A 13496-nucleotide genomic window follows, 5' to 3' on the forward strand; every position below is an offset into this window, starting at 1 on the left:
GAGATTAGGCAGAAATACACAATCCAGATTGAAAGTCAGGGTGTGCAAACAGTACAGTTGATCCTCCGTGAGGCTGGGAACACAGCAACAACGGTGAGGAGGAGCAACAAAAGGCTCTCAACACACACAATGTTTGTCGAGTGCGCCCACGGATCAGAACCTAGAACAGCAAACACAGACACTAATCGTGAGTGCACAGTCATTGGTCCATACGTGACAATGGCTTCGCCTGGATCTGCACTGCAAACTGTTGAACCTGTTTGGAAGCAACACGACAATCTGGAAAGCAAAGAAGTTTTCAGGAGAAAAAGAAAACAGCCAGAAGCCCAGGCGACATGACCCCTGAGCAAGAACACAGCACATCAGTGAGAAAATCAGGGCAGCTATAGCGAGGCAACAGTAGCACAGCCTGCATACAGACTACACCAACACCTGACTCACTAGGCATTTGGTGCGCAATCATCATTCAGTATAATTACCAGTGGAACATAATGTAGAGGTCAGAGTAAACCCACGGTCCTTCGATGGGATTAATATCTTGTGAAGCACAAAGAGGCAACTACAAATTTTAATTTCAGTCTAGCTGCCATGGGCTTAATTTAACTGTGCTTTACCTCCAATCTGCAATTTAATCAACCCAAACAAACATTGTTTCTACGCTAATGGGAATAGAATGTACTCAGAGGTAGCAAGTTGAATATTTCTGTTGTTTAATTTCTTACATTTTTTCTATAGAATGCAAAAGTATTCACGCAGTTTAATTTTCCAAAATAAAGTCAACATTATGGTGAAATGGAGGAAAAGTATATGCATTTTTCTTATTTTGAGAACATAAATCTGTATGTTATGCCATTAATTTGTTTTCTATCTGTTTACTCTGATACAGTGTAATAAAAAGCACGTTTAATTCAATATTTGGCAAATGGAGATGGTGCATGTGTAGATCTAAGTATGAATCCAGATGTTAAGTGAAGGCTTCAGAGGTTTGTTAAAGAACATGTAGTAACAAACAGCAGCACAAAGAACAGGACATACTGCAGACAAGTTAGGGAGAAAGTTGTGGAGAAGATTACAGCCGAGTGAGGTAAATTATTACAAAAGAATATCAGGAGCATTGGTTTGTGTTGATGGATAGATGTGTGAAACTAAACAAAGGCAACATACCAGAAGAAAACAAGTTAGTGGCTTAGAAGACCGGAGACTAGATAGAGGTTTAGCAATCAGCAGAACAATGGCCCCACAATACAGACAGCACTACAATGGAATGGTTTATATCAAATAATATTCATATGATGAACTGGCCCAGTCAAAGTCCAGACCTGAATCCTACTGAGAAATGTGGAAGCTCAAATTGCAGGACAAAGAAGGCTTTACCAAGAACTGAATCAGTTGGATTGAAGTAGGGCTGAAGATAACGACTATTTTGCTAATCAATTAATCGGTTAAATTTTTTTCGATTAATCGATTTATAATCGGACAGCTTGAGGTTCTTTAAAGAAAATTTTTCACAAAATTAAACCAGGTGAAATTAAACCTTTTCCACTTGAGGAGTTCTGGATAGAGCATATTGACAGACAAAAACCTTTTTTAATCTTAAATGCAAAATGTTTAGTTTTTTTCACAATTTTGATATAATTACTGCTCTAAGTTGGTTTCTCTGTCAGCTAAAGGTTTTTTTTAGTTTTGATACTCCAGTTAACGATTAATTCATTACTAAATGACTATTATTTCTATAATCAATTAATTATGATTAATCTGATTAATTGTTTCAGCCCTACTTTAGGTCAAATAATAATCATATGTTGAACTGGCCCAGTCAAAGTCCAGGACTGAATCCTACTGAGAAATGTGGCAGCTCAAAATGCAGAGAAAAGAGGCTTTACAAAGAACTGACAAAGTGAGATTGAAGCAAAATTATTAAGATCTGTATTTGTTGAAATTTGACATGAAATCTTTATGAGACACAGTGTAGTTTATAAAACATTGTAGCATGATCAAATCAAACATTTGACAGGGTATAAATACTTTTACAAAGCCTTGTGGTTCTCCATTTACTGGAGCAAGACTTGGAAAATCCCACATCGTGAAAATCAGAGAAATAAACACGGGCAGACAATAGAATTAGTCTTCCTCCATGACTGTTGGATGCCAAGGCTTTAATTAATGACTACCAAGTGTGATGTAGCCAAAGGAAAACAATGGCTGTTGGTGCAGTTTGTCCAAAGATACCAAAACAGAGTAGCTGGAAAAAGATATTTCGGGGGCAGATTGTTCAATAAACAGCCCGAATATAACAGTCAAATGTTCTATCCCCATATTCACACGCCTTGCCAAAAATATACATTCTGCTTTGTGACAGGGAGGTAAAATTAAGCGTCAACGCTCATGATCAAAGTCAAAAAAACAACATGATAGGTCCTATCCATGAGAGGCATGAGATCTGTTCAAAGAAAGCAGCTATAGTGAGGGAAGCAAGTGTGGTTTATGCAGAGGAGGAAAGTAGGAGGGGGCAAGAGCCTGCTGACTCACGGCAGTGATGGGGCTGAGGCAGGCAAAGGCACTGCTGCTCAGGACTTAAAGCTCACTGACTCTCCTTCAGAAGGACAGGCTGATGCCTCTCATCAACCCTGAGCCGCTATATGAGCGACAGCAGGAAATAGAATGCTCAAATAAAACTGTCGAAGGGCATGAAATAGGTCCCCTTTCTCTAGTCTGCTATCCCTGTGAAAACTAAATGATGCAATCTGCGGAAGGCAATAAATTCCCCAAAGCTGCGTGAGAGTAAACCAAAAGCAAAAAACAGTCCTCGATCAGAAAGAGAACAACAAGACTACAATTGCTCTGGGAAATGATTCTCAATGGAGAGACTTGGGAGGACCAAACAATTGTGATCATAGCTGTAGGCAACTCTCTGACACTCTATTTCAGCTAAATAATGTTGAAGGCTGCCCTAAAAATACTATTTTGACACATGCAGTGGAGGCTTCATTATGATGAGCATTAATTCAGCTGCTTTACATCAAAGGCACGTCACCCCACTGATTATACTGTTAGACAGAAGGACAGCATTAGTGTAATGTTAGGAGGGTTGAACAGAGGAGCACATTTGGCAAACAACAACAGTGTAGTACCTCAGTGTTCTACTACAACGATAGCTTTGTTACTCAGCAATCAATAGACATTGCAACCATCTCCTATCAGGTATCCAGATCCTTTGTTCTACTCACAGTAAACAGTATTTTGAATGAAGACAATGCCCTACATCAGGCCCATCTGGACAGCTTTTAGAATTGGTAATAAACATTGACCTGAATGATAAATAAAAGCTCAGCTCATCCACGGCAAATCCTGAAAGACACGCTCACGTTTTACTGAGAAATGAATGACTTTAAACTAAACAGGCATCTACAAGCCAGAAATCTATTCTTTGTTTGATCAGTGGAGGCAACATTGCCACTACCAGGTTGAACTCATTGCACTCTTTAGTAGGGAGTCTGTTTTGTATTGGTATCAATCCATAAATCCATTTATCCATCAGTGTATTTAGCAGCCATGTGTGGAGATCCTGTGCAGTGCTTGGATTGAAATTCCACTGAAGTTAAAGATTTGCTAATAAATGTTGCTTTTTTTGTTTAAATTTAGACTTGTTTAACATTTGTTAACACTTTGCTTTGGGTTTTTTTTCATGTAAATGGTGGAAGAAAAAAGCAACATCAGCTTCAAGAATGATTGAATTAATAAAGGCGATTTTTTGCAGGTGATTTAGAAAACAAATATATAGAGTTTTTGTGGCACATTTTTGGCTACCTGGAGCTTCCGTAGCTCTACTTTTACATTGGAGTAGGGAAAGTAACAGCTTCACACAAAAAGTGAGCTGCATTGTGGCTACCGGTGAGTGCGTCAAGTTTGATTCCTAGAAAGGAATAAAATCAACTGTTGTTTGGAACTGGTATTGGTTTTCTGCAACAGAGGTGGAGCAATAGACCCCCTGCTGCAACAGTGAAAAGCAGTACAACAAACCTTTTTCAACACCTCAAACCAAATATGAAAAATGGCAGTCTCTCCAAGATGAACAAAACTGCTCTGAACAGCAAACCTCAGCTTAAAAACAGCTAAGTGAGCCGAATCTTTTGCACAAGCCATCGCATATGACAGGAAAGGGGCATGTGGAGAACAATCACTTTGCACATAGACATGGCGCCTATATAGCGTGGAGAAGACGGGTTTATTGATATTATTAAAACCTTGGATCCTTAACAAGTATGGAGCAAAGAAAATTATAACTCAAACTGAAAAAAAAATAGTTATTCATAGGCCATATCGCCAAGTACTAGATTAGGCCTAAAAAGAAAATCAGCAGCACATATCAAGGCTTGCTTAGGCTGAGGCCAAAATAATCGGTACCAGCATGGCCTTATAAAAGTTGATATCAGTCAATCTTTACTAAATGCTAAATATTTCAGTAACAATAAATTTTAAAACATATTTATAATTATTTTCATAATCCACTGCAAGCACTTTCCAAAAAAAATCCACATTTATCAAGTCCCACTTAATGTCAAACTGTAATACAATTATGTTGGTAACTTGTAGAGTGCAAAAAGGTTTGAAAAAATTGTGACGAAACTCTTCAAACTACTTTTACAGTATAAGACCTAGACTGATTTTATCAAAGCTTTCAACAAAAACATAGAATAATATCATTTCATATTTTCTGATACTTGGACCATGTAACATTATCATCCAGCCCACATTGATTTTATAGAAAGCAAAAAGTTTCCTTTCACAACCTTTGACACATAGGTCATTTCCACTGACTTATAAACAAATACTAAAAAAAAATGATCAAAAGAAAAAAAACGAAAAGACAATCTGAATCACAACAAAGTAACCATCAGAGATTGCAAAGACAGACTCAACAACAGTATCCTCTGCAGCTCTTGGCATTTATCCATACCGCCCAATTATGCAGCAGGGTTAGCCAATTTCTGAATGTATGAATATAGATGCAGACATCAATACATAATATGAAACAAATGCGTCTAACAAAAGCAGAGTCATATTGAAAAGCTTTGGTATATACATGTGGGCTGAATATCTTGGGATTATAAGAAGTGCAGATTATATTGTGTGTTTTTTTCCCCTAATCTGTCTAAAAATGTTGTGAAACTGTTTCAATTTAATTTCAAATGTGAGAGGAGGATGTTAAAGACTGATCCCAGATCCAATGTTAGACTTCAATTATCTGCAAAGATTTCTGTTTGAATAAGGGGTCATATGCACACAAAGAGGCAGTAGAAGACACTAGATTTAAAACTTGATCCCACAGCTGGAAAGTTTGTAGCTCAGTCCGTACAGCCCTAACCACTAAACGGGTTACAAGCTGGAGAGATGGCACATGTATGCTAGGCTCTTCTCTCCATTACATGCACATGCTTACGAGCCAATGACAAAAAATTCTATTTATTTTGGACTTGAGATCAACATATTTAGCCTTTCTACTGTACATATGAGGGCAAACTGCAGCTGGAAAAACTCAGTTTCTCGACAAAAACAACCAGAAGCACCACCAGGAAATGGTATTAGGTAATCCTCTATTGTCATCATAGGCAAGGTAAGGATTTGGTCTCTTTTTTAACCCAGGAAGATCTAACTAAAGAAACCAAACTCTTTAAATATTGCTGTATTTATATATTTGAAGGCACTGCCAGCTTTGAAATGGAAACCTGCCACTCATTTTTAAGCTTCACTGAAGTAAGCCTAAATCTGACATAAACTCTGCCTCCCTAAATCAATTAGACGCAGTTTCTGTTTCGATTTTTTTTTGGCTAATTAACACGGATGAAAATATTTTCAAGCAGTTTAAGTCTAAAAAATATCTCCATGTATGAACCTCCTTCTAGACCAAGCACAAGAACAAACAAATAGGACTGTCTTAATTTTATAATTCACGATTAATCTTTCTGAGTTTAAATTCAGGAAACTAAATTACAAGTTGGTTCATCTTATCTCTCAGGCTATGATTGCCTTGGTTTGCCACAGAGTGAAATAGGAAATGTATCTGGTATCCCTGCTCTAATGGCTGTTGCTCGATTCTGTATGTCCTTTAGAGCCGCACTTAAAAAGTAAGTTGGCGTTATGTTGCAACTACCTCTCACCTCCTGGAGTGGCACTTCTTACATAGACAATAATATTTTCAGACAGATAAAGAAATATTGAAGTACTATAGCTAAAGCATTAGGGCTCATTTATGTTTCTTAAGCACTCAAGTAGCTCCCTCCATTTAAAATGCTGTCAAGCTTTACTGAACATGTGATTTCTGTGCGTTTATGAAACTGGCAAAGTTGAAAGGAAATTTGGCCAATACAGCAGAGTCTTTAGTCAGCTTCAATTTTTATAAAGAAAGTGTCAGATAACAGCAAACATAACAACATTTGAGGACATTTTGTTAATATGTCTTCTTAGAAAGAGACCTAAAAGGACAAAAACAGTAGAAAGAGGGGGCCTGTGCAGCAAAAAACTACATTACAGGTGGTAGAAATGTATGTCATCCCCTCTTTCCTTTCATGTTCTGATCAAATATGAGCTTCAAGATTACCCATGGTATCATTTGAGTTGAGTTTTATCTGCTTTCACAAGCATAGCATATTCAACCAAAATATGCAAAGAAAATGGACAAGATCATGGAGAGAGAGGAACACCTGTTAGTTGCTTTGTTTTTACTATTGACTAAAAAAATAGCCCTAAGAAAAACATAAAAAGTGGATGAGTCAAATCAGGAATATTCAATAATCACTACATATTTCCTAATATATTCTGTTATACACCTCGTTTACTCTTTTAAATTGGATGTCTAATTATAAGCCTATCAAACCATATCAGTGTGCAAAGAGTAAAACCACAACACTTATTAGATAACTTATATAATACTCCAACGGGTCCTTTGTAAATAAACGCAAAGACTGATGCAATCAAGATTATTGCTAATCAATGCCTTGTACACCATTACACAAATCCCTAACCTGTATCAAGCCAACCACATCACTAAGTGGATTGCTATAATTAGGATAGAAATCATTGAAGTTTAAGATCTGGAAGTAAATATCCTTCATTTTTGAGGAACATGATGTTCAGAAATACTAAAAGACGAAGTTACATGAAGTAATATGGAAAGGAGTCTGCTGTAATAAAAGTCAGAAGAGTCCCACTCTCACTATAAGAAGTGTTCTCAAGGTAATTGAACTACACAGCTGCTTTATGAAGACCACTTATCTGCAGAGATTTTCCAAAGAAAATTAGGTTTTATATTCTATAGAGGTAAGATCGCTCTTTAGAAAAAACGCAAAACACTTATGTGTTCAAATGAGTCCTGTTTTATTCCATTCCAGTCATCAGTGAGGTAACATTAGCAGCAGATGACATTTTGTACCTCTATTAGGGCTTGTGCCTACACTGAAAGGTGCTATGCATTTATTTGAGAAGCATAGGGCTTTAATTTACAGAATCCTCAAAAGTATGGAGGACACAGATGCTTGCCTGTGTTTGACTAGTCACTGGAGTTTAGCAGACAGGAGGAGACGTGACCGCACTCACCAAGCAACAAAATCATGACGGGTCACGTAACGTTTGACTGGGCCCAAACCAATGACAGTCAAGTACAGGACACGTACAGACAAAGGATGCTGTCCTATGGCTTTCTAAGCCATATACTACATATACGACTCTTACTATAAGTCAGGAAAAAAGTCCTATTTTATTGCACCTGGTGGCTCTGACAGGTAAGAAATAGTGGCCTTCATTTTGCAAAACTTTAATATGACATGGTTGGGTTAACTTGTAAGGGCAGGGAATGATTGCCTCCAAACAGAGCGAGAGAAGAGCACGGCTGTTTCAGATGCCTTATACTTGCTCATTTAAATTGCAAATGTTGGTAGGCAGCATGCTGAGCTGCAAAATCCCTACAGAAGCCTCTGGCATCTGAAGTCAATACATAAAAGCGACATGAACTCACCAGGAGTAAGACTTTACCTCACATGTGCTCAACGTAAAAGGAAATATGGATAAACTGCAAGTTTGATTCACTTTGAAGGACGTGCATCACATAATTTGCTGCAAGAATTAGATCTTAGCTACCTTGCTAATACGGATGAGGTATAAAAGCCATACGAGCCGCTACAGCAAAAAGCTTCACCAGTTATAAAAAAAAAAAGAAAAGCAGGGTCCAGGGGAAGCCGACCTTTATGATAGGAGTTTGGGCTGTCTCACAAATTGCTTTTACAAATAAAAATTGTGTTCACCCGTTGCACCTTATCCTATACTTCAGAGGTCATTCAGAGCTTTTGAAGGTCAGGTAGATACAACTTTGGTTTAATCTATTATGTTTCATACAATTTGATTAAGCAGTGAAGGAATCAGTCCCAACATCAAAGGAAATAGGGTATCAATTAAAGGTTTAATACGGTATTTATACAATTTAAATTAAATTATATGGGAGATTTGAATATTTTCTAAATATTAATTTTCATGATTCATGAAAATGTTAAGCTAAGGCTTAATGGATTAAATAAACAGTTTGTTTTTTAGTTTTTTTGTCTTTCTCTACGTCTGTATACACATGACTCATGTATTTGACATTTCCTGTCATATGTTTCTAGGAACAGCTGCAGTTTGCATAAAGAAATTTGTTCATAGAGGACAACAACAAAAAAACAAAATGCTATTCATGAATAAATTCAGCGGCTTCTATGGTAACGACAAAAGGTACACAGTAATAGAAATATACTATATCAGTTGCACTGCTAAGATATGTTCAGGCAGCTGTAGTTAGTAGAATTGTTTAAGTCTATCACATTTTTTTAGCTAGGTCACTCAACTATATTAAATATTTGACCAAGTCTAGAGTCTTCTAGGCTTTTGTGAAGATATTGTTTGCATAAATGAGTCATCTTTAAATATAGCATATAACAGTTTGTCTAAGAGAAAAATAAATAGGGAATAGGAGGGTACCAAACGGGGTAAGGTTTGTCAAAGGGGAAGACTGACAAAACCAAATTATCAGGATCTCAAATTTAGGGTTCATCCACATTAAGTTGAAAAAGGTATCTACACAGAAAAGCGTAATTGTAAAGATGAAACCTTCCGAAGCTTAAGGAGCCATTATGTCACACCTGGTGGAGCTGTAGCACTTCCAGACAGATAAAGAAGTTAAAAAAAGGGAAGCGAGAAGTAGGTTGGAAACAATTAATTTAGAAGAGATAAAAATGTGTTTGTGTGGACTAGTGAAAGAGGAGCAACAAGTGATAAGTGTGAAATCCACAGTAAATTTGCTTGGAGGGGAAGGCTTCAAACGTATCATTCTGGGAGGTGGTTTCAAATGTTTGGACACTGCTTCATCATGAACCCCAAAACTGCACTAAAAGCTTATTGTATTTTCTCAAACCTTCCCTTTTAATCCCTTTTCAGCTCTGTTATGAATCTAATGAACTGTTGACTAAAGGCAGCACATAATGAATTAAACTTTCTAATACAGCGATACTGACTATGCTAACATTAAAAACGCCAAGACAATTTCTCAATATTACTTCTATTGAGACAAAACACTAGATTAACCACCCAGACACTAATATATACATCTAACTTCAAACTGTTCATCCTCTACAAAACCCTCCTGTGGTTTAATACCTGGTTGTCAGATTTTTGAAGGAAGGATTTTTATTACTTGTATAAATTGGATTATGTCAAAGACTACAATCCCGTGATGTGGGGTCCCTTTGGGTTCCGTCAGACCTTATTTTATTCTTGCCGCATAATCTACCAGCAGAACAGATGTTAAAGTAAGACTTGATCCTATTTAATGAGTGCTGATTATATAAATGTTCATTACTACTCGGTTTATGCAGAATGCTGTGCAACTGCATTTGCTACTGTAGTAAATATCCAATGTGAAAAGGGTTAAAAAGAGTTGTAAAAGTGCCAACAGGTCAGTTTTTAAAAGCATGCTTTAATCCCTTCTCACATAAGAACATTAGTGATTAAAAAAAGGCTAGATCAATACTTACTTTGAATTAAAACACAAGATTTGAAATGATCTATTTGAGTATTAATCAAAATGTTTGACTTTTTGTACCTGCAAGAAACCAAGTCTGCAGAATATGATAAAGTTAAAGCTGCAGTAAAAAGCAATCTCCTCTCTCTTTGAGGCTGTTTTATGAATAGGAAAATTTAAAATTAGGGAAAATGTAAAATCTAAATTTGAATGTGTACAAGTTTACAGAAAAAATATTAATATTTCAGACTCATGCAGAATATCATCTCTTAGTGCTGTTGTTCATCTATTACAATCAGAGGCTAAAAATTCTGAATGAACAAAAACTACAGTTTATCTGTTTATCTGTTTTGGGAAGGATTTTTTTAAATATTTTTAATCTGTGTATGTTTTCTTTGCAGGCTTTGCAGGGTTAAGTCCATATGGATAACCAATTTCAAATTTTTAAAATAATCTCCTTCGCAATAGGAATCTGTGTCTTTATTGCCTTCCTGTTTGTTTGGTCTCCTAATCACATTTTGTAGTGTATTTATTTACCATCTTTATCTCAGACATCGCTTTTATTGTGTGTCTCTTGATAAAACCTGGTATATAATCCTTTGAACGCCCTGGACAAGAGGGAACCTTACAAGTGTGCATGAAGTGGGTCTTTCCGTCCACTTACAGAACACATCGTCAAGAGGAACACTTGAATGAGTGTTGGTGCGAAAGATCTGTTCCTCGAGACATCTTACACCGGATTACTTCTCATCTAAATGCACAAACAAGACAGCTCTAGGTGTTTTTTGTCTTGCTTCAGTAGACAAACAATAACATCACAAGGCTTATAATAAAATGAAAGGGTTAAGGCAGATATTTCTGTTTGTATCGAATAAAATTCCATATTGAAACCCTAGAAAGATTGTAATCTGTACAAGACTCAATGCATTTGCGTTAGATAACGGTTTGGTTCAGTCTTGTGCTGAACTAACATTTTTAATTTTTTGCCACCGTCGTAACCGATGAACAACAGCACTTACAGACTTTATTTATGTATTATGAAATATCAATAATTTATCAGAAAACTTGTATACATTAAAATTTAAAGATAAAAAGTGGAGCTCTTCCAGATCCCCTGATATCCTACGGTGGGCTGAAATATTTTCTACATAGGCTGTGACAGGCATGGGAATGATTGTGAAGCTATTTGCATGGCCTGCAAGGGATTGCCTAGGCATGCTTCACCTCTGCAGAGAGATTTCTTCACTAGTCTGCCTTTTACACAGGGAAAACCTAACTGACATTCCCTGTTAGCTAAGGGCAAGTTCCTTTATTTGTTTTCGAAGCTACAACTTAACCACACTCTGCAGCTGTTGTTGGGTTTCACTGTTTGAAAGGATGGGACATCCGTAGTGCCTTTCAAAATTATTCACACCCCTTCATTTTTTACAGACTCTATTACGTCACAACAACAGACTTTGGTCAAAACTAACAGCAGCATACTGGTGGGGTTCAAAAATGAATGGCTGCTGGGGTTCTGGTAATGACGATGAAAGTCTTGAAGCTTTTGGATTCAGCCACTTTTACTTTGACGCCCATAAATAAATTCCACAGCAACAAATTCAGACGATAAGTAAGTAATACATGGAGTCCACGTGTGAGCTATGTAATCTCACTATAGTTACAGCGGTTAGAGGTTTGGCAGGGTTGGGTCACAAAAACAATATCCAAAGGTTTGAGCATTTCACATAACTTTGTTTATTCCACCAGGATATAAGAAGAGTACAACCTATCTAGCTTTTATTCAAAAGTTGAAAGAAAAATGTATTATTGAAATCAAAAGCCAATGGAGGTTTAGTTTGTAGTTTACTACAAGACATCTAGGGAAAAGAAAAGGGAGTTCTCGTCAGATTAGACCACAATTTAAAAAAATAAGACCCTGAACACACCATTCAGATTGATGTACATGGTGGAAGCAGCTTGATCCGGTGGGGGATGCTTTACTTCAAAACTGGGAGATTGCTAAAAACTGAGTACACAGCAATCCTGGAAGAAAACTGTCCTAAAGACCTGAAATAATAGATTTTCACCTTTTAGCAGGACAACTCTAAACCAGAGAAACAATGGACCGATTGAGAGCAAAGATTTTCCCATGTGCTAGAATGGCTCAGTCAAAATCAGACATGAATTGAAGTGTGAATAAAAGCATTAATGCTTTTGCTTCTGATGTTAATGGGGTTGACCAGAACAATCTCAGAAAAAGTAGAGAGAAAAGAGAGATGCAGTTCAAAATACTTCAAGGAGTGGTTCTACAAGTCAAAAAGCTGAATTTGATATGAGTACATGTTAAAAATGTACACAAGGAACTGCAGCTGCGTTGTAACTAAGGGGTGTGTTTGAGAATACACGGACTAATCCAAAAGCAGATCCAGTTTGCCCTGACGGACTGGGCCACGAGCAGAGCAGCTGATCTCTGAAGCCTTCACAGCAGCAGCTTTAACTAGAAATGTTATGGCGTGTTTAGGGCGTTAAAGTAGCAGCAAAGAGGGAACACTGTTTATTGCTCCCTGGCTGCCTGGTGGCTATATGCTCCACAAGCTGACAGGGCCAGTAGGCGCAAAAACGACGCAACAACTTGCTCCTGCCTGTTTTCCCAGGATTTCATGTTTTTTCTTTTTAATTCATCCCCCTCCAGCTGAGAGCGCAGGGTAAAGTCCACGCCTGTTATAAAATAGTCCTGTGTGGAGCAGCCTCCGCTCGAACAATTTGTCTTCCACCGCAGCGCGCAGTATTAAAACGCGATCAGCAGCGACATACGCATGAAAAACGAGAAGAAAAATCACAAAGAGTAAAATATTAACATGTAAGGACAGCAACCCTGTGCTTACACTGCAAAGAAGACAGCTGCAAGGGGAAAGAGAATCTGAAACATACCCTCCTGTCAGACATGCATCCAAAGGAGGACCATGGATGAGGCGCACCGTTCAGTCCTGCTGCTGCCGCTCAGTGTTTATTTCCCGGTTAGAAGGAGAGGGAGTGGGTCGGTGTTTTGCCGGTGGAAGGCGTAATGAGGGAAGGAGGGAGGAGGAGAAGAGAGAGACTGAGGGAGGGAGGGACGCTGTCAGATGCGGGGAAGCAGAAGAAGACAGCGCATATGTGTGCGAAGAGGGAAAAAAAACACTCAGAAATCTCAGTGTCTCTATCTACAAGTGTCATTATGTTAACAAAATAAACATGCGCGTGAAAGAAGGAAATAAATAAAAGGTGACATAATCCCTGATTGATGTGTGCTGCATTCATGCGCTGCGCGTGGAATGAATGGTCACTGAACATAAGACACTTGAAACCCACTGACTGTTAGCTGGTCAATTATATATATATACATATAGAGATATTGGTATATCTATATATTCATGTAACATAAATATTTCTGTTTCTCTCTCTCTCTCTCTCTCTCTCTCTCTCTCTCTCT

General features: G+C 37.6%; 1 protein-coding gene across 7 annotated transcripts in view; it reads right to left on the reverse strand.

Annotated features, from left to right (window-relative positions):
- LOC107093192 (band 4.1-like protein 1) overlaps window positions 1–13100 on the reverse strand; it is a 122911-nt gene extending 109811 nt beyond the window's left edge. For all 7 annotated transcript variants that reach the window (XM_015388075.1, XM_015388070.1, XM_015388069.1 and 4 more), the window contains exon 1: window positions 12959–13100. The gene's annotated coding sequence lies outside the window, so the exon portion shown is untranslated. The remainder of the gene's footprint in view (window positions 1–12958) is intronic.
- Window positions 13101–13496: the final 396 nt, after the last annotated feature.

The sequence above is a fragment of the Cyprinodon variegatus genome, unplaced genomic scaffold (assembly GCF_000732505.1).
Source record: "Cyprinodon variegatus isolate N-32 unplaced genomic scaffold, C_variegatus-1.0 Scaffold412, whole genome shotgun sequence".
Classification (NCBI taxonomy): Eukaryota; Metazoa; Chordata; class Actinopteri; order Cyprinodontiformes; family Cyprinodontidae; genus Cyprinodon; species Cyprinodon variegatus.